Here is a 23,003-nt window from a genome sequence, read left to right as displayed (position 1 = left end):
TGCCAAGAATACTATACAGTTAATGCTGTGTACTTCCTAGAGCAGCCCACCTGGAGACCTAGACTGTCCAATTTACCCAACACCATTACTGTGAGAAGAGCACTGGTCACTTTGTTATGGAGATGCCTTCAAGATCGGTGCATGTAAAAACACATTTTTTTCTTTCTATACTTAGTAATTTGGTGATTGGACTTTGAGAGTGTATGAATATCCTGTAATGATTTTCTTTTACCATCCATTCATGATCCCTGTTGTGTATTAATTATCATATTCATGTCTGAACATTGGGAATTTTCTAATTTTATCATTCCAATATACTTGTAGTTGCTGGAATGGTGCTGTGGAAAGGAACATTCCCTCCCCCTACCATATCGTTAAAATTTCTGTGTTGACTATCACTGGGGACTTGTGAATTTTTTACACTCAATGCTATAATCCATTATACTCATGATTGGCTTGGGGGAATATGGATACAAATTAACATATATATTCTTGTTTCTCCTGTTCATATTTATGTGCTAAAAATTCTCATGTAAATAAAATTTCCTCAGTCATCTCTTATTGGGTGGAGTTCATCCTTAAATGACTCCTCATGATGGAATCAGGACTCCCTGAGTGTTGCAAATTTAATACTCTTATTCTGCTGCCTTGATACATGGATGGCTTGGCTGAATGTAAAGTACTTGCCCACAATGACTTTTACTGAGTTTTGAAAAAATATTGTCTTGCTTGTATGTTCTGTTGAGACGTAGAATGTAAATTGATTTTCTCCCCATTGTAGGTGAATTGACGTTTTGTGGGGGTGGGGGCAGGTCTGGAGCTTCCAAGGAATTTGTGTTTCTTTTCCTTTAAAATCTATTAGTTATAGGAGGATAGGTCTTAGAGTTGACCATTCCACTTCTCTTCCTCCCTGATCCTTTCCAATTATCTTTTATTCATTTGTTCTGTTTGATGCCTTCATTTCTGTATCAGTGTCTCTTATAATTTTAGACAAATATGTTTCCCTTATGAATGCCCTTGTCATTTACCCTCTTTTTCAGAGAATTTTCTTTTTCTTCAATTTTTCCCTAGGTTCTGCCAATTCTAACTTCTCATTTCCTGTTTCTTGTCCACTTCTCTTTTGAGTTGCATATTTCTTATGTGAAGTTTTGTTTTTTTGCGTGTCTACAAATGCTTTGTTAGGAACATTTAATTTGGAGAAGAATGCCATTTTACAGTTTTCCTATGTTTCCTGATTGATTTTGAGGGGATACCGTTTCATGAGCTGAAATCTTTGACTCTGTTTCTGCCTTTTTCTTCTGTCATCTTGGAAGACACGTCTGCTATGTGATTTTCACATTAACACGCCCAGGTTTACCTGAATAAGAAACACAAGTTCTATGTAGGAATGGATGAGTGCTTTGAGAGGCTCAGTCGGTTTCTTAGGTCTGTATCTCTCTCGTTGGTGCAATTCCTCTAATAGATGTAAGGTTTGGGGATAGGCACAGGGATTCTATTTTCTTCCAACAGGATCTTTAACTTCTACCAGTTGCTTCATTCTTTTCTTCACCACAAGCCTCCAAAGACACTACCTTCATCCAACTCTCCCCCTGTCCCCTGCAATTTTGCCACCCCAAGATTGTCATCTCTGGTCCTCTTCACTCTGGAACCCCTTCCTTTCAGTTCCCCAGCAGCCAGAGCTGCGGTCGCCAACCTCTCAGGCCTGCTCTGAGTTTATCGTATTTTCTATTGTGGAGAATTTTGCTGTGTTCCCTCCTGAGCGGGCCCTCCCTGCTGTCCTCTCCTCTACGTGCATGGTCTTTCCTGATCCCTCTACTGCTGTGTGGCTCCCAGACCTGGCTCAACAGAAACCAATGGGAGTCCAGAGTGTTCTCTGGCTCCTGGTGTTTTGGGGACAGGGTTACGAGTCTTGCTTTGACTCTTGTGAGATAATAGATAATATGATCAGCCCCTGATTCCTGGTGCAGAGCTCCTGATACCCTTGTAGTTTCCTAAGTGATAAGAACAGTAGGAGCATCCATCTCTTGTTCTAATAGTTGTTCTTTGACTCAGGGCTCATAAGACCCTTGTGAATTCTTAAGTGATAAGAGCAATAGGAGCAGCTTTTGCTCTATTGAGGTGACTCTGGTTGGGGCCCTAATGGTTCCCCCCGATGGGGGCTGGTCACCAGATAGACCAAGCCATGATTAGAAGCTTGGATTTTTAGCCCCACGCCCTACCCTCCAGAGAGGGCAGAGGGGCTGGAAATGGACTTAATAATTGATGATGGCTACATGAAGAAGCTTCTATAAAATCCCAGTAGTAGGGGGTTCAAAGAGCTTCCACGTTGATGTACACATCCACACTGGGAAGGTGACGCACCTCAACTCCACAAAGACAGAAGCTCCTGCACTAGGGACCCTTCCAGACCTCACCCTATGTATGTCTTCATTGGGCCATTCACTGATTAATTGAACCTATGGAGGGAGCATTTCGAAACTTCCGATTGGTAGCCAAGTTGGAGAGAAGGTTTGGGTAACCTGGGACCTAGTATTTGCAAATGGCATCTGAAGCGGACGGGAACATTCTTGTGGGAATGAGCCCTTAACCTGTGGGATCTGACACTACCTCCAGGTAGATAGTTTCAGAATTGAGTTAAATTGTAGGACACATAGCTAGTGTCGTGGAGAACTGCTGGTGTGGGGCAAAACCCCACATATTTGGTGACCAGAAATGTCAGAAGTGAAGTATTTTCTATGAGGAATCAAGGAGACACACAGGAAAGAAAAATACAGCAGGAAAGAACTGGGTTTTTGCTTTTACAACACTCTAGGTTAATTCCCAGCCCTTTGAAATATATGTTGAATAATTCAGCTGCCATTTTCCTAGGTGGACCTATATGCTCTATCATTCTTTTTCAATGCAGAATTTCAATAGTACACAAAAACAGAATTATATAACAGAACATCCTCATCTTCATAGAGCAGCTTCAACAATTGTCAGCTTAAGGCTGAACTTGTTTTAACACAATCCCATGTATTTAATTTTTCCTATATTATTAAAGCAAATCCCAGACATCACATTTCTTCTGTAATTATAACCATATGTTTCCAGAAATGATAACACTTCTTGAAAGTATTATCATAATAACAGAACAATTATTTATTAAGTTAAAAGCTTTAATATTATGAAATAGACAGTGTTCAAATTTCCCATTGTTGTTTTCTATTTGGTTTCTTTGAATTGGGATCCAAATAAAAACCACAAACTATGATCAGTCAGATATATCTTTAAGTCTCTTGATATAGAGGTTCTTCCTCAGTTTCTTTCTCTCTCTCTCTCCAGCTCTCTTTCTCTCACTCTTGTTCTCTTCTCTTTTGTCAATTATTTGTGATGAAACTGATTTGTCTGTTCTGCAGCATTCCCACAGCCTGATTTGGCTGATTTTGTAGCCAGGTATACTGTAACACCTTCCTCTGTCCTCCATACTTGCTCTCAGCGGGTGGTAGAATCTAGAGCAGTGCCGGCTAATGGAAAGAAAATGCAAGCCACATATGCAACTTAAAAAATTTAGTAACCACATTGGAAACTAAAATGTATAAGCACACAACAATACAAAATACTAATCTTATGCATTGCTACTGTTAAGGGAAATACAATTCTACCAAAGTTATACGGTTGTGTTTAACAGACAAATATTTTACATTTCTTCAGTTTTTAAGTTTACATTTAAATGAGTTATAAATTAAATAAAATTAAAATCCACTTCCTCCGTACCACTAGCCACATTCCAAATATTCCATAGCCACATGTTTTTAGTGGCTACTGTATTGGACCTGGTAGATGTAGAGACTGATCAGATTCATGTTTGATGTGTTGGCAAGACTTCCTCAAAAGTGGTGTGTGCTCTTCCCTCGGGAGGCACATCATGTCCTGTTTCTCTTCTAATGATGTTAACAACAGCTTTATGTTCAAGGTTTAGATCCACTAATTGATTATGTGGAGCAAAATGGTAATATTCTATCATCATGTATTATTACCTGGAACATTCGTATGAAGAGAAACTTCCCCTAAATACTATTGAGTTACTGAGTGGTATAGTCTGTAAAGAAAACTGCAGCTCAATGAGCTGGTCCCCTAGCATCCTCTGTGGTCACCAATTAGTCTCTTTTTCTTTTTCTCTTTGTTTCCTGTGTGAATATGAACTCAAGGATTCCAAAACATTGTAGTATTTCAATCCATTGCAATATGGTCCTTACTGATGCTCCAATTATCCTCCCTTTCAGCATTGAAGGTGAGTTCACATTGGCTTCTTGATCCTTTCGATAGGATGCTAACAATCTCTGAGACCTTTCCTGATATCAGTATGACAAAGTGTTTCTGTCTCATCTTGAATATTTACTGCCCCTGACCTGGACTCAGCCATTTCTCTAACAATCTCTGGTTTATTTTTGTGCAAAATTATATTCCCAGATCAAAATGTGTCACCTAGGGGTACTCATTGCTATGGCTTTATTTCCCATGGACAGAGCTAGGAAATGCTTTTCCATAGTCATACATATTCATGTATACACATATATTCACAAACACTGCCAATTCAAATTCAGAAGTATAGGGTTTGCGTTGAACATCTATGTTTCATCTGAATCTCCTTTCTCTAACAGCAAGCATTTTTGTCTTTACAAACATGAGGAGTAATAGAATTAGAATGTCCCACGATGTCTCATTTGCTTTTCCGCACATTATATGAACAAAATAATAAAGATAATAGCAACAATACCACTAACAACACGATTGAGGAAATTGGTTTTTTAATTTGTTATTGTCTTGGTATATAGATAAATTATCGTATTTTAAAGTCTCTGGAATAGTTCTTACGTAGGGTTATTCAACAAAAGGGACACAGAGTTAGGTTTATTTGTTACATTGTGTTTTCAATTTCTAGAGGAGAAATGTTTAAAAATTTCATTTAGTTTTATAATTATGTAAAAATGAATACGGTATCGACTCAAATATAAGCAAACAAGAAGAAAGTGAGACAAAAGGATGGTTGATTGGACAGTAGATCAGGGAATGTGTTATCCTGAGGCCAGCACACTCTCAGGTCAAGCAGGGTCGGGTCAATGTTCCAGAGCCAGGAGGAAGGAAAGAAACTTAACCACAAGAGTTAGATTAACAACCATTTTGTTCTAATTGGTCAGTGGATTCAAGTAGTTCAGCTAATCATGTATGAGGCAAAGCATGGGAATGGGGGAGGTCTTTTTCTGGCCTTCTCATAAATAAATAGAGAAAGTGTCCATGAGTCTTGTCTATATCATATGGGAAAGGGTAGGTAGTGCTTTATAGTCAGCCATTTTCCAGGAGAAAAGCGGGGTGGTATTTCTTAACCTGCCCAATTTTCCAGGAATCACAAGTGTCAGGTAAAATTTGACATTATCAGAGCCCAATGCCCAGAGCCAGTGCCCAGTGCCCATAGTAAATATTCAATACACACGAGCTCTTGTCAGTCCATCACATAGCATTTTCATTATCTCCCTTGTTCTTTTCAATTACTACATACTCCTTTATGGTGTGGACAGACTATCATGTATTGAAATATTTCCTAGCTGATGGACATGAAATTGGTTTCAATGTTTATGGTTACAAATAATGCTGGAGGGGACACCCTTACACATATATCCCTGCTCATTTGTATATTTCTGTAGGATAGATTCCTGGTAATGGATTTGCCTGCTCAAAGTACTTGTGCATTTCTAATTTTGCTAACTCATTCCTCAGTGCCCTGCCAAGAAGTGGTGCTAAGTCACAGTCTCACCATTTATGAGAATATTCTTTTCTCGAACCTCTTGCCAACACGCATGGCACCAGAACTTGCCATTTATTTTTGCTAACAATTAACCCCTGATTAGGAGATTTGCCCAAAGGGTTACCATTTAATTGGAATCGGGACAATTTTCATAACTAACTGGCATGCTGGAAAGCTGAATCCAGGATTTTTCCTCTGTTCTATTTCTGTCTTCTCTGTTCTCTCAGATAAGACGGCAGCCAATAGCAGGGCAAACTCATCACTCTTGCTGGGGATGCTACTGCTTGTTGGCTTCATATGTTCTGGATTTTGTGAGCAGGGGGTTGATTCACAGGAGAGACCTCAGATTTGGTTAACCTGACCTCACAGAGAACCCAGTGAATTGAGAACCACCCACCCTGTGAAGTGAGGCCCCCAGGACTGGGCACAAGAAAAATAAAAATTCGAAAGCAAGGCCTTCAAGTTGAAAGTTTTGTTAGCTTGGGACTCTCAACAAAGGATCTTTCCTTATTTTTCATGACAACAAGAGGAGGCATTGCGTTGTTTAGACACTCATTTATTTGGGGATATTTAATAACACTAGTGGTTTCTGTTGTTATGGAAAAATTTTGTATGTGCCAGTAAATGGTACATGCTTTAAAATCTTGTCAGGTGAGCTCCAGAGTACAAAGAGATGGAATAAATTTGACATAGGAAATAGAAATAGATGATGGGGCCGGCCCCGTGGCTTGGCGGTTAAGTGCGTGCGCTCCGCTGCTGGCGGCCCGGGTTCGGATCCCGGGTGCGCGCCGACGCGCCGCTTCTCCAGCCATGCTGGGGCCAGGTCCCACATACAGCAGCTAGAAGGATGTGCAGCTATGACATACAACTATCTACTGGGGCTTTGGGGGGAAAATAAATAAACAAAATCTTTAAAAAAAAAAAAAAAAAAGAAATAGATGATGAGAAGAAAAAAATCCAGGTCTCTTTGGAAGATGGCAGCATAGGAGGATCCTGAGGTCGCCTCCTCCCACAGACACAACAAACCTACAACTACCTGTGCAACAATTCCCTCTGAGAGAGATCTGGAAACTGGATGAAAAGAACCTCCACAACAAGGGTCAAGAAGAGAGAGGTGGAAGAGGCAGAGATACAGTGCTACTGAGGAAAAAGGCACACCCTAGCCGCAGTGCTCCATGGTCAGGAGCAACCTCAAAGGTACATAGCTTTTCCAGGAGGAGCAGGGGAATTGAGCTCCACATTAGGCACACCAGCCCTGAGACCCAGCACAGGAGAGATGAAGTCCCAAAACCTGGCTTGAAAATCAATAGAGAATATGCCTAGAAAACTACAGAACTTCACAGAATGGAAAACTTGCTCTTAAAGGCACATACACAGACTCACTCGATCCAGAAACCAGCACAAAAACACCAGATAGAAAAGTGCATAATCCATTGGTAAAAGAGACTCACTTACCAATCTTGGAGCATATCCTGGAGACGCAGTAAGTGGGCTTGGGCTCCCCCATACCCCAGGGACTAAAACACTGGTGGAAGCCATTTTTTTTTACCTAGTTCAGCCATGCTGACAGAGACACTGGCAGGAATCCTCCATCTAGCTTGCTAGCGCAGGGGCCTGTCCTGCCCAATAGCCCACCTGAGGAAATTGTGCACTGTCTGGCCACATAGCCTGCTTGCACGAGAGGTCTGCCCCACCTAACAGCCAGCTAGCAACAGCCACGCAACCAGGCCAAAAACCCACTGTACCAGGGACCAACCCAGCCTAACGGCACACCTGCAGCTATAGAGGCCCTGCCACAAGAGAAGAGCACACACAGTCTCTGTAGAGGACACCCACGGAGCTGAGATGGGAGCATGCTGATGGGCCCCGAAAGACATATCCTACATAAGACCACATTTCAAAGAATGGAGACATAGCTGATCTACTTAATACATAGATATAAGCACAGAGAAGTAAGCAAAATGAGACAAAAGAATATGTTCCAAATAAAAGAACAGGACAAATCCACAGAAATAGAACTCAACAAAACAGAGATAAACAACCTACCTGATAAAGAGTACAAACTCATGGTCATAAGGATCCTCACTGAATTTGGGAGAAGGATAGATGAACACAGTGAGAACTTCAATAAAGAACTGGAAAATAGAAAGAAGACCCAGTTAGAGCTGAAGAATACAATAATTGAAATGAAAAATTCACTAGAGGGGATCAACAGCAGAGGAGATGATGTAGAATAACGGATCAGCAGTCTGGATGACAGAACAGAGGAAATCACCAAAGATGAACAGAAAAAACAGTTTAAGGGACCTCTGGGACAATATCAAATGTACTGACATTGGCATTATAGGTGTCCCAGAAGGAGAAGAGAGAGACAAAGGGGCAGAGAACTTCTTTGAAGAAATAACAGCTGAAAACTTCCCTAATCTGAGGAAGGAAACAGATATCCAGGTACAGAAAGTACAGAGAGTACCAAACAAGATGAATGCCAAGTGGCCCACATCAAGACACATTATAATTAAAACGTCAAGAATTAAAGAGAGATTCTTAAAAGCTGCAAGAGAAAAGCAACAAGTTATGCACAAGGGAAGCCCCATAAGCCTATCAGCTGACTTTTCAGCAGAAACCTCACAGGCTAGAAGAGAGTGGCACAATATATTCAAAGTATATAATATACTTTGAAAGGAAAGGAAAAGAAAGGAAAAAACCAAGACCCAGCAAGTTTATCATTCCGAATGGAAGGAGAGACAAAGAGTTTTCCATACAAGCAAAATCTAAAGGAGTTCATCACCACTAAACTGGCCTTACAAGAAATGTTAAAGGGACTTCTTTAACTGGAAGAGAAAAGGCCACAAATAGAAATAAGAAAATTATCAAGAAAAGTATCACTGGAAGGAGTGACATCAGCATCATGGCGGAGCGAGCTTCCCCCATTGAACTCTCCTCCTCTAAGACACAAAAAAAAGGACATTCATATTCCAACAGAAGATATTCACACAACACCAGGGATGTCTGAGGCACCAGGAAGCCGTACACCCGAGGACTGAGGTGCTGGAATCCCCAGAGTAAGTGGAAGGAGATAAGAGGAGCTCCCTTCCTTCTCCAAGTACTGCGACCCAGAGACTGAGACTACACGGCTCTCGGCGGTGGGGCGGGGGGCGGGGGTGGTGGTGAGGAGGGTGGTACGTGGCGTGAAAACCAATGCTCTCTAAGACCCTGCACAGCCCGTGGGGATCCCCCTACAGAGGGAGCAGAACTGCTGTGAGGGTACTTTCAACAAGCTAACCCCTCAGGAGAGCAGAGAGCGACAGCGAGGTGAGAAACCTCTGAGATCAGGGAGGCGAAAGCAAGCACCCCTCCCCCACCCAGCCTGCCTGACCAGCGCTTCAGCACAGCAGGAATTCAGCTCAGCCCCACCCCCAGAGGCAGCGGCCCCCAGGTGCCCAGGCCCCACCAGCAGCAGGGCGAGCCTGTGCCCCTGCACCAGAGGCAGTGGAAGCTCAGGCCCCACCACAGACCCAGCTGCTCTGGCTGGACCAAACCACAGCCTCAGCTGCCCCAGCTCCACCACACCATGGCCCCAGCTCCTTTGGCTCGATTGTGCCCTGGCCCCAGCTACATCAGCTCAACCATGCCCTACCCCCAGATCCTTTGGCTTGACTGGCTCATCCCACCCCCCCAGCTCCAGCTGCTTCAGCTTGGCCAGTGATCAGACTCCAGCTGACTTGGCGCCAGCAACTTTGCCCGCCACTTCCAGCTTCTTTGGCTCAGAGGTGCCCCAGCTCCTGCTTCTTCAGCCCAGCTGCACTTCAGGTGCAGCTACTTCAACCCACCTGCACCAGAGCTCCAGCTGCTTTGGCCTAGCTGTGCTCCAGTCCCAGCTGTTGCCATGCTCCAGCTCCAGCTGTTCCCATGCTTCACCCCCAGCAGCCTCTGCTCAGTCACGCTTCAGATCAGCAGAGCTTCAGCTCAGCCACACCTCAGCTCAGCCAGGGGCCACCTAGAGTGCCTGCAGATTGAGATGGGCGAAAATACACAGCCCTTGACTCCCATCCAGGGGCGGCAAGAGAGAACTGCAACCATATATTTTCACTATGAGGAAAAGTAAGCCAACACTGACTCGCGCTATGCAAAAATATATTAAATCTCCAGACCAAAAGGAAAATGACATGCAGCCAGAGGTCAAGCTGGAAAGCACAGAAATGTATAACCTTAATGACAGGGAATTCAAAATAGCCATCATAAAAAAGCTGAATGAAATACAAGAAAACAGAGATAGACAATTCAATGAAATCAGGAGTTTCTTCACAAAAGAGATTGAAATTATGAAGCAAAACCAATCAGAAATCTTAGAGATGAAAAACACAATAGAAGAGATAAAGACAAATCTGGAAGCCTTAAGCATCAGGGCTGAAAATATGGAGGAAAGAATTAGCAATATTGAGGACAGCAATGCAGAAATGCTCCAGATGGAGGAGGAAAAAGAACTAAGACTAAAAAGAAATGAAGAAACTCTCCGAGAAATATCCAACTAAATTAGGAAATCCAACATAAGGATTATAGGTATTCCAGAAGGAGAAGAGAGGGGAAAAGGAGCAGAGAACTTGTTCAAAGAAATAATAGCTGAGGGCCGGCCCTGTGGCTTAGTGGTTAAGTGCACGCGCTCCACTACTGGCAGCCCGAGTTCGGATCTCAGGCGCACACCGACGCACCGCTTTTCTGGCCATGCTGAGGCTGCGTCCCACATACAGCAACTAGAAGGATGTGCAACTACGACATACAACTATCTACTGGGGCTTTGGGTAAAAAAAGGAGGAGGATTGGCAGTAGATGTTAGCTCAGAGCCAATCTTCCTCAGCAACAAGAGGAGAATTAGCATGGATGTTAGCTCAGGGCTGATCTTCCTCACAAAAAAAAAAAAGAAAGAAAGAAATAATAGCTGAGAAATTCCCAAACCTGGGGAAGGAGCTGGAAATACCAGTGAATGAAATAAATAGATTTCCTAAATATATCAACAAGAAAAGACCCTCTCCAAGGCATATAGTAGTAAAGCTGGCAAAAGTCAATGATAAAGAAAAAATATTAACGGCAGCTAGACAAAAAACAATAACATACAAAGGATTTCCTATCAGGCTCTCAGCCGATTTTTCAACAGAAACTTTACAGGCTAGGAGAGAGTGCAACGATATATTCAAAATTCTAAGGACAAAAACTTTCAGCCCACACTACTCTATCCAGGGGCCTGCCCGGTGGTGCAGCGGTTAAGTGCGCACACTCTGCTTCGGTGGCCCGGGGTTTGCAGGTTCGGATCCTGGGCGTGCACCAACACACTGCTTGTCAAGCCATGCTGTGGCAGCGTCCCATATAAAGTAGAGAAAGATGGGCACGTATGTTAGCCGAGGGCCAATCTTCCTCAGCAAAAAAAAGAGGAGGATTGGCATCAGATATTAGCTCAGGGCTAGTCCTCCTCACAAAAAAAAAAAAATACTCTATCCCATGAAAATATCCTTCAGATGTGATGGAGAAATAATAACTATCCCAGATAAACAAAAGCTAAGGGAGTTCATTGCCACAAGACCCCCACTACAAAATGTGCTCAAGAAGGCCCTTATCTCTGAGAAAAAAAAAGAGAAAGGGGATTCAAAGTTTTGAACAAGGAGGAAAAGAGATTGACAAAACCAGAAAAATTGCAGTCCTCTATCAAAATATATTAGCAAACACTTAATTATAAAACCAAAGATCAAAGGAAGAAAACACCAAAAATAAATATAACCTCATCATGTTAAACACAAACTCACAACACAAGAAGGAATAAGATGTGACAACAATAACTTAGAAGGAGAAGAGAAAAGGGATCAATCAACTTAGTGTAAGGGAATAAGAGGCCATCAAAAAATGGACAATCACATCCACGAGATTTTTTATACAAACCTCATGGTAACCACTAACCAAATAATCAGAACAGAATCACACACGACAAAGAAAGAGAAAACTAAGAGAACCCCCATACAGAACTACCAAACTACATTGGTAGTCTGAAACACATGGGACGAGAAACAAAAGAAATGCAAAAGAACAGGAAAAAGAGTGATAAAACAGCAACAATAAGCCCCCATATATCAATAATTACCCTAAATGTAAATAGACTGAACTCTCCAGTCAAAAGACACAGAGTAGTGGGATGGATTAAAAAACAAGACCCAACAATATGCTGCCTCCAGGAAACACATCTCAGCTCTAAAGACAAACACAGGCTCAGAATGAAAGAATGGGAGACAATACTCCAACCTCATGGCAAACAAAAGAAAGCAGGTGTTGGCCATACTCATATACTTATAGACAAAGTTATCTATAAGTTGTCTGTAAGACTTATGGCCAACACATAAGTCTATAAGTATACATACTTATAGACAAAGTTGACTTCAAGATAAAACAGCTAATGAGAGACAAAGAGGAGCAATATATAATGATAAAAGGGACACTCCACCAAGAACACATATCACTTTTAAATATATATGCACCCAATACAGGAGCACCAAGGTACATAAAGCAACTATTAACAAACCTAAAAGGACATATTAACAACAACACAATAATAGTAGGGGATCTTAACACCCCACTTTCATCAATGGACAGATCATCCAGACAGAAAATAAATAAGGAAATAATGGACTTAAACAAAAAACTTGATGAGATGGACATAACAGATATATATAGAGCAGTCCATCCAAACACAGCAGATTACACATTCTTCTCAAGCACACATGGAACATTTTCAAGAATAGACCATATGTTGGGAAACAAGGCACGCTTATATAAATTTAAGAAGATTGAAATCATAACAAGCATCTTTTCTGACCATAACACCATGAAACTAGAAATCAACGACAAGAAAAAAATGGGGAAAGTGACAAAGCTGTGGAGTCTCAACAACATGCTACTAAACAACCAACAGATCATTTATGAAATTAAAGGAGAAATCAAATCATATCTGGAGACAAACGAAAATGAAAATACACTGTACCAACTCATATGAGAGGGACTCATATACTCATATACTCGTGAGAGGGAAACTCATAGCAATACAGGCCCACCTTAACAAACAAGAAAAAGCCCAAATAAGCAACCTCAAACTACACCTAACAATTAGAAAAAGAAGAACAAACAAAGCCCAAAGTCAGCAGAAGGAGGGAAATAATAAAAATCAGAGCAGAAATAAATGAACTTGAAATAAAAAAAACAGTAGAAAGGATCAGTGAAACAAAGAGCTGGTTCTTTGAGAAGATATACAAAATTGACAAACCCTTAGCCAGACTCACCAAGAAAAAAAGAGAAGGCTCCAACAAATAAAATTAGAAATGAAAAAGGAGAAATTACAACCGATACCACAGAAATACAAAGGATTATAAGAGAATACTATGAAAAACTATATTCCAACAAATTGGACAATCTAGAAGAAATGGATAAATTCCTAGACTCACACAACCTCCCAAAACTGAATCAATAAGAAATAGAGAATCTGAATAGACCAATCACAAGTAAAGAGATTGAAACAGTAATCAAAAACCTCCCAAAAAATAAAAGTCCAGGACCAGATGGCTTTTCTGGAGAATTTTACCAAACATTCAAAGAAGATTTAATACCTATCCTTCTCAAACTATTCCAAAAAATAGAGGAAGATGGAACACTTTCCAACACATTCTACGAGGCCAACATCACCCTGATACCAAAGCCAGGCAAAGACAATACTAAGAAGGAAAACTACAGACCAATATCCCTGATGAACATAGATGCAAAAATTCTCAACAAAATATTGGCAAACGGAATACAACAATACATTAAAAAGATCATACACCATGATCAAGTGGGATTTATTCCAGGGGCACAGGGATGGTTCAACATCCACAAATCAATCAATATGATACACCACATTAACAAAACAAGGAATAAAATCCACATGATCATCTCAATGGATGCTGAGAAGGTTTTTGACAAGATCCAACATCCATTTATGATAAAAACTCTCAACAAAATGGGCAAAGAAGGAAAGTACCTTAACATAATAAAGGCCATATATGACAAACCCACAGCCAACATCATACTCAATCGGGAAAAACGGAAAGCCCTCCCTCTGAAAACAGGGACAAGACAAGGGTGCCCACTCTCTCCAGTCTTACTCAACACAGTACTGGAGGTTCTGGCCAGAGCAATTAGGCAAGAAAAAGGAATAAAAGGAATCCAAATAGGCAATGAAGAAGGGAAACTCTTGCTATTTACAGATAACATGATCTTATATATAGAAAACCCTAAAGAATCCATTGGAGAACTATTAGAAATAATGAACAACTACAGAAGAGTTGCAGGGTACAAAATCAACTTACAAAAATCAGTTGCATTTCTATATGCCAACAACGAACTAACAGAAAGAGAACTCAAGAAGACAACCCCATTTACAATCGCAACAAAAAGAATAAAATATCTAGGAATAAATTTAACCAAGGAGGGCCGGCCCCATGGCTTAGTGGTTAAGTGCGCGCACTCCGCTGCTGACGGCCCGAGTTCAGATCCCGGGCGCGCACCGACGCACTGCTTCTCCAGCCGTGCTGAGGCCGCGTCCCACATACAGCAACTAGAAGGACGTGCAGCTATGACATACAACTATCTACTGGGGCTTTGGGGGAATAAAAAATAAATAAAATTTAAAAAAAATTTAACCAAGGAAGTGAAAGACCTATACAATGAAAACTATAAGACATTACTGAGCGAAATCAATGATGACATAAAGAAATGGAAAAATATTCCATGCACTTGGATTGGAAGAATAAACATAGTTAAAATGTCCATACTACCTAAAGCAATCTACAGATTCAATGCAATCCCAATAGAATCCCAAGGACATTCTTCACAGAAGTAGAAGAAAGAATACTAAAATTCATATGGGGCAACAAAAGACCCTGAACAGCTAAAGCAGTCCTGAGAAAAAAGAACAAAACTGGCGGCATCACAATCTCTGACTTCAAAACATACTACAAAGTGATAGTAATTAAAACAGCATGGTACTGGTACAAAAACAGACACACAGATCAATGGAACAGAACTGAAAGTCCAGAAACAAAACCTCACATCTAGGGGCAGCTAATCTTTGACAAAGGAGCTAAGAACATACAATGGAGAAAGGAAAGTCTCTTCAATAAATGGTGCTGGGAAAACTGGACAGCCACTTGCAAAAGAATGAAAGTAGACCATCTTCTTTCGCCATACACAAAAATTAACTCAAAATGGATCAAAGACCTGAAGGTGAGACCTGAAACTATAAAACTCCTGGAGGAAAATATAGGTAGCACACTACTTGTCATTGGCTATAAAGGGATCTTTTCGAATTCCATGTCTACTCAGACAAGAGAAACAAAAGAAAAAATAAACAAGTGGGACTTCATCAGATTAAAGAGCTTCTACAAGGCAAATGAAACCAGGATCAAAATGAATAGGGAACCCACCAGCTGGGAAAAAATATTTGCAAACCATATATCCAACAAGGGATTACTCTCCATAATATATAAAGAACTCATGCAACTGAACACAAAAAACAAACAACCCGATGAAAAAATGGGCAGAGGTAATGAACAGAGACTACTCCAAAGAAGATATACAGATGGCCAATAGGCACATGAAAAGATGCTTAATATCATTAATCATCAGGGAAATGTAAATTGAAACCACACTAAGATACCATCTTACACTGTTAGAATGGCTATAATCACCAAGACAAAAAACAACAAATGCTGGAGAGGCTGTGGAGAAATGGGAACCCTAATTCACTGCTAGTGGGAATGCAAACTAGTGCAGCCTCTATGGAAAACAATATAGAGATCCCTCAAAAACTTAAAAATAGAAATACCTTATGATCCAGCTATCCCACTACTGGGTATCTACCCAACGAACCTGAAATCAACAATCCAACGAGGCTTATGCATCCCTATGTTCATCACAGCATTATTCACTAAAGCCAAAACATGGAAGCAACCCAAATGTCCCTTGACTGATGATTGGATAAAGAAGATGTGGTACATATATACCATGGAATACTACTCAGCCATAAAAAAGACAAAATCATCCCATTTGCAACAACATGGATGGACCTGGAGGGTATTATGTTAAGCAAAACAAGCCAGAAAGAGAAAGACAAACAGTGCATGATTTCACTCATATGTGAAAGATAAACCAACACACGGAGACATAGAACTGTTTGGTGGTTACTAGAGGCTGGGGGGTGGGGGGTGGGCACAAGGAGTAGAGGGATGCATTTATATGGTGACTGACAAACAATAATATACAACAAAAATTTCACAATAAAAAAAAGAAGAAGAAATATATCACTGGTAAAGGCAAATATATAGTAAAGGTAGTGAATCAACCACCTATAAAGCTAGCATGAAGGTCAAAAGACAAAAGTGCTAAATTATCTATATCTACAATAAGAGTGTAAGGGATACACAAAATCAAAAGGGGTAAATAAGATGCCAAAAACATAAAATGTGGGTGGAGTGAGTAAAACGGTAAGGTTTTAGTAAGAGGCCAAACTGAAGAGACCATCAAACTAATATAGATTGCTCTACACACAGGATATTTATATTAACCTCATGGCAACCACAAAACAAAAACCTATGATAAATACACAAAAAGTAAAGAGAAAGGAACCCAAACATAACACTAAACCAAGTCATCAAATCACGAGGGAAGAGTGCACGTGAAGGAGAAAGGAACAGAGAAGAACTACAAAAACATCCAGAAAGACAGTAACAAATGGCAAGAATACATACTTATCGATAGCTACTTTCAATGTCAACAGACTAAATGCTCCAATCAAAAGACATAAGGTGGCTGAATGGACAAAAACAAGACCCATAGAAATGCTGCATACAAGAGACACACTTCAGACCTAAAGAAACTCACAAACTGAAAGTGAAATGATAGAAAAAGATATTCCAGGCAAATGGAAATGAAAAGAAAGCTAGGGTAGCAACACTTATATCAAAATATTAGCAAATGAAATACAACAATACATTAAAAGGATCATATGGGCCGGCCCCGTGGCTTAGCGATTAAGTGCATGCGCTCCGCTACTGGCGGCCTGGGTTCAGATCCCGGGCGCCCGACACACCGCTTCTCCGGCCATGCTGGGGCCGCGTCCCACATACAGCAACTAGAAGGATGTGCAGCTATGACATACAACTATCCACTGGGGCTTTGGGGGAAAAATAAATAAATAAATAAAATTATTAAAAAAAAATCTTTAAAAAAAATAAAATAAAATAAAAAAATAAATAAAATAAAAGGATCATATATCACAATCAGGTGGGATTTATCCCAGGGACACAAGGATGGTTCAACATCCACAAATCAATCAATGTGGTACACCACATTAACAAATTGTGCTCTTATGCAATTCCCTGACCTTTCTTAAAATAGTCACTGTTGGCCAAAGTCAGCCCGGGATACTCAGTGTACAATGTGACTGGCGGATCACAGATGAAACATTCAGTGGCCTTTACGGCCAAATATGTTGCTAAAGTGTATTCCAAAATCATGTATTGTTATTTTGCATGTGCCCATCTGCAACTCCTAAACCCAAAGCCATATCTTCCTGCTACCTTCTGGTCATTGTCATCAACTTCAGTCACCTTTAGCCTGTAAATTGAAGGTCTCTGTATCATGACATGATCTTAGAGGCAGAGACATACACACAGCTTGTTTAAGTACATGAAGAGACTCCTGTTTTCTCTATGGACCAATGGAGTTGAGCAGCACTCTTTGTTCTCAGTAAGTCAGCCCAGATTTTTTCTAGAGAACAGGTATTTTTTCTATTCATGGTAACATTTTTATACAGAATATAGACTATCTTAATTTAGTCCTATTGAGAAAATTCTTCCTATTGGACAAGTAACTCAGGAATAAATCATCACTCTGAAAACTAGCTTTTTCCCACTGAGCACCTTCTGGCTAGGACTTCAGAGGTTTGTAATAAGCTTGGTACACAACTGCTCAATCTGTGGCATATGGTTATTTTTAAAAGCACTTCACATAAATTATTGCAAGAGGACTTTAGGCAAGTCATTTAACTTTTATTAGGTTTCAATTACGTCAGATTAAGAAGCATTTGGACAACTCTTTTTTTGTGTTTCATTTTCATTTGTCTCCATGTATTTTTGGATGTCTCCTTTGATTTCTTCAATGATCCAACAGTTAATCAGTAGCACGTTGTTTAGTCTCCACACATTTGTGACTTTTTCAGCTTTTTTCTTGTACTTGATTTCCAGCTTCATATCACTGTGGTCAGAAAAGATGCCTGATATGATTTCAAGTTCTCAAATTTATTGAGACTTGCTTTTATTGTTGTTTTTTCCTTCCAAAGAGTGTACTTTTGAGCTATCTCACACAGAAATATCATCCCTCAGTTTGTATGGGGGATGTGATGGAGGTGGGACCCCAACTTTGAAAAGTAATCTGCCCAGACCTTCCTTCACTTAGTCATGAATGCTCAGTGGAACACTTGGAGGTTGTGGCCATTGTCAACCTTGTGAAACCACCACCCTAGCCAATATATCTTTTCTGCTCTTGTCATGGCCTATATTTTCCCGTATACATCAGAGAAACACGACCACAGGTCAGTGGTAGGTGCCAACCCAGGCAGATCCAGCCACAGTGTTCCATAGAAACTGCCCTTGCATCCACTCCTGTTGAATATATTGGTAGTCTGAATGCAGATAAAATTAATATCATCAGATTTACTACATGTATTCAAGGAGATATATGTGAAGTTTTTAAATGCCTTTGATAAGTAGGAAAGAGATCCTATGAAATTGTAATGAAATTCATAAGTTACATATACAGAGTTTAATTTTTACATAAAATAAAAGTCAAAACAAACTACACATATCAACAGAGGATGAAGTAGGGAGATAGGAATGTCAATAGTGATTTCAAGTCATATGAAACCCAATATGTTACCTGGAGGGAAACTGACTCAACATTATAATGGGACACATATGTTAAGAATAATACTAATAGGCAGTTGGGATAAACAGCCTTTGCTAAATTAACTAGTCATAAGCTAAGTAGAGTATTATTCTCAGACTGACTCACAGTCTCAAAAGGTATGAAAGATGGGTAGAGACTCAAAGAAGGCTGTGTAAAATTATACATTTTCTTTTTGGAAAACACTAAGGACAAGTCAAATTGAAACAGATTGAAGAATGACCTCAATAGCGTCCTCACCAAAAGAAAGCTGCTGAGAGATATTGCTGCCTTGATGTTTTTCTTGGCACATGCGAGACTGAACAAGGAGAAATTCTCAGATTTGAGAAAGAGTGTTTGGAAGGATCAGCAGAGGGAAGCCAACAACTGAAAGGGGCTGCTGAGAAGGACGGTCTCCTTCAGTGGGGACCTTCAGACAAGAGCTAACAGCCTTGGAGCTCTGGCATAGGGAGCATTGTTCTTTGTGGCAGCAACTCTAAGGTGATGTGGGGCCTGATGAAGCTTCCTGACTTACAAGGTGTGTCTCAGGGGAATTTATTTCAGCCAGAAGATAAGAATCACAGCCTCCTCACTTCGAGCATAATTTAAAAAACATCTTTGTTTTCAATAGATTGATTCATTGTTTGTTTGTTTTCTCACACACTTGGGGACCCTCCACTTCCTCCTCATGGCTGTATCTCTCCTTGTCTCCCACCCACAGTCGCTCCGGGGCCCATATAGCTGAGGAGGCAGTTATCTGGATGCCATGCAATAGTCCCAACTCTTCACTTACCAGCTGTCTTGTGCTGCCATGTTCGGATGGGACCTCTTTAGTGACCTGACCTCTTTAAACCATTATCTCACTTCAGCTCATCCATATGGATTTGGAGAAAATTGGGTCATTGATAAGTAGCCTAGTGCATCTCCTCCTCATCTCTTCCCATAGAAGAGGCAATAACCGTGGTCTTCAAGAACACATGGTTCCTCTGAGCCCCGAGAACTTCCAGCATTACAGGAAAGGAGATAAATCAAAGCTGGACTGAAAGAGCTAAAGGTTCAGATGGAGGAATCTATTCTGGGCTCTCCAGGTAGGACCCCTTCTCTGGCGGAGGGAAAGTTCTTGCCAAAGGACAAAGGACTTGCACTACAACTTGCTGAGTTCTTCTCTCATGTTTGGTTTGCTGTATAGGTCTTTACTTTCAGGTAAAATACATGACAAATGCACGTGAAGTACACAATTCACATTATGACTTTCGTGGGCCCTAGGTACTTTTGCCTTCATGGACCCCTTCATCCATAAAATATTCAAAAGTATATCTCACCACCTTGTTGGTGCAAAGAAAGTGTTTTATTATTACATGTTAAAACATTTTATTTGACCTAAAAGAAAAGTACTTTTCTTCTGATTTTACAATAAATTAAAACGTTTTCATTTGCCTACTGTGCAGATTCCTATGGCCCCCTGTATGCCATCATTAGATGGAGGAGGAAGGGGAGCAGGATGGAGAGGCAGGATATGGGAGGAGTAGGAAGGGCAGAGGAGGAGGAGGAGGAAGAGGAGGAGGAGGAACGTGGAGAGCTGAACACCAAGGTAGTTCTATTCCCTGGCCCCAGAATGGCAGCCCCTCTCTCTGGAACTCCCCTTTACCTGATCCTGCACACACACACTCTACCCTGGTCTCTCATCCTCCAGCTTCCTTTTTTCCCCACAAGAATAGCCTCTCATTCCTCCTCCCATGCCCTGATTCTGGGCATCCTTTCCTTTACCTCTGGGTCTCCCCAAGCTTAGGCCCAAGTCCTTTACCTGGAGCAGGAATGTCCCCTCCCAACCCTTGCCTCCCAAGGCCTTCATTTGCCAAACCCTTGTCTTGTAGTTCTGGAGAGTCCAAAGCTTAAAAGCTCCCAAGACAGAAAGAAGTGCAGGCCAAGTCTCCTAACCGAGTCATGGGGTCCCTCTGCTGAATTGAATCCAGCCATCCCAGGTCATTCTAGTTGAATTTGTGAAGATGTCAAACTCGAATGGAGTGGGGAGGATGTACCCAGAAAACACACTGATTAGTACTTTAACATGTAACCTTGAATCTATAGATCCAATACATCACAAGTATTCAGTTGGTTTTACTCTGTTTATATGAATTATATAATCCGCATTCTTTGCTTTATAGACTTTTTTTTTACTTCAGAAAGGCTTGGATAGGCATAATACAGGACCCCAAATTTTACTCCTTGTTGTGTAATCCACTGTGCCCAGGACATCTGCACAAGAAGGCTCATAGCCTCATTGTGTGAAAGAACCACAAACCAGAAACAACCCAAATGTCCATCATCAATAGAATGGATAACTAAATTGTGGTATATTTCATTAGCAGCAGAAATGGAGGAATCACTGATGACTACTAAACCTATAATTTTTAGTGAAGAAAGCCCGGCATAAGAGAATATATACTGTATGATTACAGGTTAAAACCCAGACCCGTGAGGAGTGCATAATAAACAAAAGTATAAAGTATGTAAACAAAGAATGGCACATCATAAAAATAAGACTGTGGTTACTGCTAAGGGCCGGGAGGGAGATGTGATCAGGAAGGGGCATGTTGGAAGCTTCTGGAAGCTACAAATGTTCTAGGTATAGATCTAGGTGGGGGTTATGTTAATTTATATAAATTCATTAAGCTGTACATTTATGTTTTATGTACCCTTCTGCAGATTGCGTTTCACAATTAAAGAAAAAATATCATTCTATCAATGTCTACCATATCAGGAAGCCAAACTGTGCTAAATTAGCAGCTGAGTTATCTCAATCCACACAGCACTATGAGGTGTGGGGCACTATTACATCCATATGACCCACAGGGAAAGCATAGGAGGTGGTCCCTGGTCCCAACGAGATGAGTGGTGGCACTGGGACTGGAGGAGGCCCCGTGTGACAGAGAGGGTGCTGGCAAACACAGCTCAGACCTATTGTCCCTGGGCCAACAGCAGTTTCTCTGAGGAGCTTGGAATCCAGTGCATTCTAGAGCCGTGGATTGAGGTAGCAAGCTTTTCTTCTGGGGAGAGAGCAAGAATTGTCCTAACTCGTGGGCCTTCCACAGTAGGAAGTATGTGTGATAACCATGACAGAGAAGTGGACTTCTCAGTTACTCCCAGGTATTTTGTAGGCTCATAGGGCAGAGCTCCTCGAAGGCTGGGTTGCCAGAGCATTCCAAGTATCTCAGAGGCCTGTAGACAGGAAATGACCAAATGCAGAGGTGAGGGGACAGTGACCTCCAACAGAGGTCCACAACCTGGAAGAGAAGAGGCAGAACCTACTACAGAAGATGGCCTGAGGTTCCCAGCACCTACTTTCTCATATGTCCCCAAATACTCATCCTCAATGTAAACAAGTGGGAAAAGATACAAACACATTCACTCACAGAGCAACAACAAAAGGAAAACCAATAGTTGACAGCAACAGTAGCAAAGTAACAGACAGTAAGGACACTGGACCTGGCCAAGGTTCTTTCTCCTCTAGAGTCTGCGGCGGGCTTTATGAAATAAGCAGGAGAGAACCTCACTGCCCACAGCACTAGATCAGCGGAGGAGCTAGAATGGTGAATTTGGAAGGAAGGAAAGATGAAGAGACCCAAAAACTGGAAAGCAGAGCCAGTAGCCAGGATTAAGCCAGCTCTCATGAAATCCTGAACAGGATCAAGCCCAGACACCAAGACTCACTGTCACATACTACACAGTAAATTCTGCATAGTTATGAAAATAGCAGGGATAAGAAAATAAGAAGTACACTGAGCAAACTTACCCTGAAGGAAGTATGTCCATTTGGGGGGTACTGCAGCACCACACAGGAACAACTGTTCCCTGCAGCCCTGGCTTGGCCTTAGATTCCTTACACTGTTCACACACCATCTCCAGGATCTTCCACTCCCCCACCTCTTACCACAGACCCCACCCCCTCTACCCAGAACTTGCGCTCAAATTCGGGCAACAGTCCTGGACTCAGTCCCTGTGGCTCCAGAGGTCATACAGGGTGTGAGCAACAGATGCCTGAACAGCAGCCCCTGCAGCTGACTCATCCACCTAAGGCACGCCCCTTGCCTGACCTTCTTTGAGACCCTCGCTCCGCCCTCTGCTCTCACGTTTCCCCTCCCACCCCGCCCTCCAGGCAAAGGCAAATGGCGGGACAGCAGTTGGAGGGGGAAGTGACGTCATCACC

The 23,003-nt window shown here is 41.4% G+C and overlaps 1 long non-coding RNA gene across 1 annotated transcript; it reads right to left on the bottom strand.

The window, feature by feature from the left end:
* Positions 1 to 21,186: 21,186 nt before the first annotated feature.
* Positions 21,187 to 22,712, bottom strand: LOC147918015 (uncharacterized). Its single transcript, XR_015555584.1, has 2 exons — positions 22,590 to 22,712; positions 21,187 to 22,080 (listed from the first exon to the last, which is right to left on the bottom strand). It is a non-coding gene; the product is annotated as an uncharacterized LOC147918015 (long non-coding RNA).
* Positions 22,713 to 23,003: the final 291 nt, after the last annotated feature.

Source organism: Ceratotherium simum, chromosome 2 (assembly GCF_057802395.1).
Source record: "Ceratotherium simum simum isolate JZ-2026a chromosome 2, ASM5780239v1, whole genome shotgun sequence".
Classification (NCBI taxonomy): Eukaryota; Metazoa; Chordata; class Mammalia; order Perissodactyla; family Rhinocerotidae; genus Ceratotherium; species Ceratotherium simum.
This window is presented reverse-complemented; position numbering and strand designations above follow the sequence as displayed.